Source organism: Papaver somniferum, chromosome 11 (genome assembly GCF_003573695.1).
Source record: "Papaver somniferum cultivar HN1 chromosome 11, ASM357369v1, whole genome shotgun sequence".
NCBI classification, from domain to species: Eukaryota; Viridiplantae; Streptophyta; class Magnoliopsida; order Ranunculales; family Papaveraceae; genus Papaver; species Papaver somniferum.
Window position 1 is genome coordinate 135,426,408 of NC_039368.1, and position 6,000 is coordinate 135,432,407.

Below are 6,000 nucleotides of genomic sequence, written 5' to 3' on the forward strand. Positions count from 1 at the left end.
ATTTCACGCAAGTTGTACTCGCAAGGTGAGTAGACATTGGAATGAACAAACTTATAACCAGTACTCCTAAACTTGAATAAACAAGATATGGAATTAACTCCTATTCTCCTATCCAATAACTCCAGCATAGAATTATCCCAGATTTTGATTATTCCTCCACTATTACCATTGTTACCTTGAGATGGAATTAACTCCCATTCAAAGTCCGCATCATACCACAGTTGCCTAACGAACCATCTCGACATATTAACCAACTTCTATTCTTGTATTGCACAGATCATGCTCCTATGGAATACATTCAAGTCCCTTAAAGCTACTTGTTTATGATAATCATTAATTCCCCTTAGATTCCAGCTGACACATTTATAAACCATTGTCCACTTCCAACTCATTGTCATTCACTACTTCCACAGCTAACTCTCTGGAGCTTACTTCATCTAACTCCTCCTCCCTTTCCTGTGTCGCGCTTGAGGTGAAAGAATCACAACTATCTTATATTTTCAACCCTTCAGCAAGTGCCTTATATTTGTCCCTATATTTGAATAGTATTTCCTCTACAACTTCCTTAGCTCTTTTCTCGTCTTTGTTGGCAATTCCTCCCATATAGCAGCACAGTTCAACTACCATCTTAGATGTCGAAAAGATCACCTCATTGGAGTCAATATTTGTTTCCTGTAAGTTACTCAAGGAAATTAAAATCTGATTTTCCTTCACCCCGAAAAACTCCTTGGGATTAATTGCCTGTAAAGAAACATTATTGTTAACATTCTCCATTACACCATCATCTTTTCGAATCTGTGTTGGATCATGTACGACGAGTTGTAGGTCGTCAGCATTAGCTGAGGAAGAAACCTCACCGCCTACATTCTCCACCGAGACATGCCTATTTGCATCACCCTCATCTGTCGCAAATACAACATGCACAGCTGAAATCTCCTGTGTGTTGTGATGCCTGGGTACTACCACATCACCTCCAGCCACACCAGTCACACCTAAAGATTCTGCTGCCAAGACACTATCAATAACTTCCAACCTAGATGTGGTAGGAACTACAACTTCACCTCCACCATCATCTAGAAGCTGAAATTTTTTGGTAATAAAAATAATGGAGCTGTTTTGAGTATTTGGTTCTGCACCCCCTCCAAAAAACTCATAATTAGCCACATTATCTGACATTGTACGCTGAATATGCTCTCCTCCAGATATATCATGCACACTTGTGTCACTTGAACAAATGGTCTCTCCTTCAGAACCACTCTCTTTGCGAAAGGTTCAGTGCGGTTAGTGTTATCTTCCATACTACCTTCTGGCACGCCTTTAGGCTCTGCCGTGTTTTTAGACATAACACACACTGATTTAACACCCACAATATCGGAAGTTACTGTTTTTGAATTTGAAATATTCTGATTTTCAAACTCAAATAACAGCCTGTTAAACTCCTCTAAAGTAGGCTTGATTTTTGGATTAAATTTGTAATCCCATTCCGTTGAAACTGCCCATTTGTGGTCTCCGTCTTCCACCATCATAATTGCCGGAATATCTGTGAAGTCTCCTTTGACTTTGATTCGAAAAAATTTCAGAGTTTCCTTCTTTAGCGTACCTTCTGCAACATCCATTAAACCTCCCAATGAAACTCCAATGGACTTGAACAGGTTATAACTCCAGTACTGATGAGGAATCCCCCTAATCTTCATCCACTTGCCAAATTGAGACATTGCCTGTAAAAGGATTATAACATCTGGATCACTTGAAGAAAATGACACCACAATGCCTTGTCACTTATTTGAATTCTGCACCATCTGTGATATTGTTACCACAACCTCATCCACCAAAATCCTTTTCGGTCTCCAAATATCTAGCCAATCAGTTTTGCTTAAAACTATTTCTGCAGAATACATATCCAAAATCTCCAGATCCTGAAAAGCATCCCACTGCAACTGCTTTAGGATTTCCTTTGCTACTCTCTTCCATTGCACCACCCCGTGTACTTTAATCAGACCTCTGCACACCTCTTCATTTGATTCCTTCCTTGGTAAATATGCTTGAAAATCAGACTTGTCAGGAAGTAATTTTGGAATCCTCCTGTTCAAGTTATTCTCCTTTAAGATCTTCAGAATCTCCTTACATAAAATACCCCAGTAATATCCATCATCTCCATAAGGAATACACAGAGCATATGCCTTTGGTCCATCTCCTCTTCTTACCCTTGATACCCTGAAATAAACACCTGCTTCATTCTCTCTAACTTCTCCTAAGAAAGACACATCTCCCTCCCTTCTTGTCCATCTTCTTGTTGCGTTCTTCAAATTCATCGCGTTCTGCAAAGTGTCCACTAACCAGTACACCATGTCCACCGAGAAGTGAATACAAGAGAAGAAACCTCTTCTCTTCCTTTCCTCTAATCTAATTCCTGCAATATTCCCCAGGTTTTCCATTGAAACGTGAAAAATCTTTCTGTCAAGATAGAGCGCATTTTGCGCTCTTTCTCTCTCCATCAGTATAACCGTGTTATAACTAAACTTTTGTTACTGCAAATATTGTTGACAAATTTTGAAGAATAAAAAACCTCCGGTTACAAATGCTCATTCCACGGCACACTAATACAATTCCTGTGAATGTTGAAAACAATGCACAAGTAAGAACCTGATATGCAGAATTGAGCTGTCGAAAAAAGATCCAGTCTTGAAGATCTTCAATGCAACTTTACATTTCAATTTCGGTTAAGCAAGGAGATGAAAAATTGTTGCACCTAATAAGGATAGGTGCAGCGATATGCAACTGCATAATATTAATCATATTTCACTTGCTTTAAAAATATCTTTTTAACAGATTATTTGTTTTTTAGTTTTCTCCGATATCTCATAATTATTATTTTTCTTCTATATACTTCATTTCAGCTGGTATATATAAGTTTTCCATACAAAGGTTTTCTCTAATACTGCAAATTAGAGAGATGTCAAGTATTGTTGGAAACATATGTTTTAAAACAAAAAAAAGATTATTTTCATTTATTATTTTTTGTTAAATCTATTTTTAACAATCTTTATGATACTCATAAAAGCAATTTATTTTTGTCATAAATTCATTGACCGTTTCATGTTACAGGAGTAATAATTTATATTAAATCATATTAATGTTTTCATTAAGAACTTTATGAAAACCTCTTGACTATAAATCAGATTTTTGGTTGGAAAAAGAAAAGAGAGAGTTTTTCTTTATGTTTTTGATTTTTTAAAAAAAAAAAGAAGTTTTGAGAGAAAGAAAACTAGTGTATGATTATTACTTGTTTTCTACAATTCTGATTTTGAGCAAGAATAGAAGTGTACAAGTATCACATACTCTCAAAGTGTAAGAGTGATTGTGAAAGAGATTTACTCGGCTGTTTTATCCTGGGGACGACGCGACATGGAAGAACTGCTTGCACAATCTTGGGCAGAGCCGCGAAACATCTTAAAAAGAGAGACCTGGTCGTGACTCTGCCATAACATTTTTATTTGTTTGGTTTGTGATTGTTTTGTAGACGGATTTCGGCAATTATTCCAACATATTAATATTAGGATAGTTGGTGATGAATAATGTCACTAAGATTACATGAATATAATTGAATATCATATGACTTTTCATGGTGCACAAATTCTTTTATATGAACTTGTTAAGCTGCTAGCAGAATGCAACTTTTGTTTGTATACTAATTTTTTAATTTGCTCATTTGCTGTTCGTACAAAATATTAAACAAATTTTGATCGAGCATTTCTCACAACTCGTTTGTAGACGCTCCTTGTCATGATGCATACACTAATGGTGAATAATGAAAATGGCCTCGGATCCTAGTTAGCAATTCGGGATTCGGTAAGTGTGCGGAACGGTAAACGCACGCGTATTATTCGGTTTTGTAAAAATCAAATTCGGTCAACAAACCGGTCAACGATTCGTGATACAACAGTAATCCGGAACGGCATCTGTATGTGTATAATTCGTTTTTGAGATTTAAATTTGGAACTCAAAATATAACAAACTTTTTGGGAAATCATCTAATTAAAGAAGGGACGGACCGTTTGGGCTTTAATGTTGGGTTAATATGACGTTCCAAAAATGGACTCAGTGAAGTTTTACTTTAGCGAATTGAAACCACATATTCTGATGCGGAACGGAAAGTGCGCGTATAAAATATAATTCCAAAGTAGGAATTACCTATAGATCCTATTATAGTGTTCTTAGTTAGTTGCAGGTCCACCACTAAAGCCCAGTAACCAGAGGTCCATAATTAAGAGAAAACATAAAAATAGACCTAATTTTTTAAGCCCAGGTCCTGTACACGTGCGGGATAACTAATGCGAAATATAAAAATACCATAAATAACCCTCCCTATTTAACAGGGATTTTAAGCACGAGAAGAACATTAACCTTTCATATTCGTTTTCTTCTTCTCTTTCTTCTCACTGCTGCTGCAAATGGATTCTGAACAGATCCAAAAAAAAAAAATTCTTCAATCTTTCTCGTTTCTATCAAATCAATGTTTATTTTAGGGTTTCACGATCGAATCGTTGTTGTGTTTGATTACGCTTTTCTATCTCTATGTTTGATTTGTTGATTATTTACCATATCTAAATGAATAATCATATTTTTTGTTCATTTCATTGTTAGATTTACTTATATCACTTCCATTTTGTTGGTTTTATATGTGTTTCAGTTTGTTTTTGTATATGAAGCAACAATACGTATATCCCGTACTGACATAAACTCAATTTATTAAGAAGAAGAAGAAGAAGAAGAAGAAGAAGAAGATGATGCATCGTTATGATTTACGACGAGAAGATTTGTTTGTGTTTCCGGGTATGTTTTTTAATCATCTTCTTTGATTATTTTGTTCGTTTTTCTTCATTTGATTTTTTTTCCGATTCTATTATGAAGATCAAATCGATTTTCATGATGCTATTATGTTTTTAGGTTTGATACAGTTTGCTTTTGTGTATGAATTGACAGTACGTACACGACGTACTAATATAAAATTCTTATGATTCGGTTATATTCAAAGTTTTGCCATTTTTTTTGGTTCGATCTATGAGTACGTATGTGTAGTACTGAAAAATGTTCTTTGATTCGGTTATATTCAGAGTTTTTCCATTGTTTTTGGGTTCGATCCATGAGTACGTATGTGTAATACTGAAGTATGTGCTTTGATTCGGTTATATTCAAAAGTTTTCCACTGTTTTTGGGCTCGATCCATGAGTAAGTATGTGTAATACTGAAATATGTGCTTTGATTCGTTTATATTTCTGAGTTTTGCTATTGTTTTTGGGTTTGATCCATGAGGACGTATGTGTAATACTGAAGTATGTGCTTTGATTCAGTTATATGCATGGATTCATCACTTCTCCTTGACATGCAATTGATTTTTTAGTTCATGAATATGCAGTACGTATATGACGTACTGTTACAAACTTCTTTTGATTATGATTTATTCAGAGTTTTTCCATTGTTTTTGGGTTCGATCCATGAGTACGTATGTGTAATACTAAATATGTGCTTTGATTATGTTATATTCATCACCTCTTCTTTAAATGCAGTTGATTTTTTAGTTCATGAACACGCAGTACATATATTGCGTACTGATAGAAACTTCTTCTGGTTATGTTTTATCAGAATTTTGCCACTTTTTTTATTTGTTTGATCCATGAGTACGTATGCGAAATACTGAAGTACGTGCTAATTTTGTACAACTTTTTTATGTGGGTACTGTGCATATATATGTTTTCCTTTATTTTTTATATGATTTAATATTGTATTAAAGAAATACTAGAGATTAATGGTATGATCCTACAATATATGTGATGTAAAACGTTTTCTAATTTATTTATCATTGATTCTAACAAACATGGACTTTTCCTGTAAGCAGTGCAACAGATACATACTCGAATTTGTAAGCAATTTAGCGAATACGTGTTCTATTTGTAAGCAGCACGACATATATGTACTCAGATTTGTAAGTAGTGTAGCAGA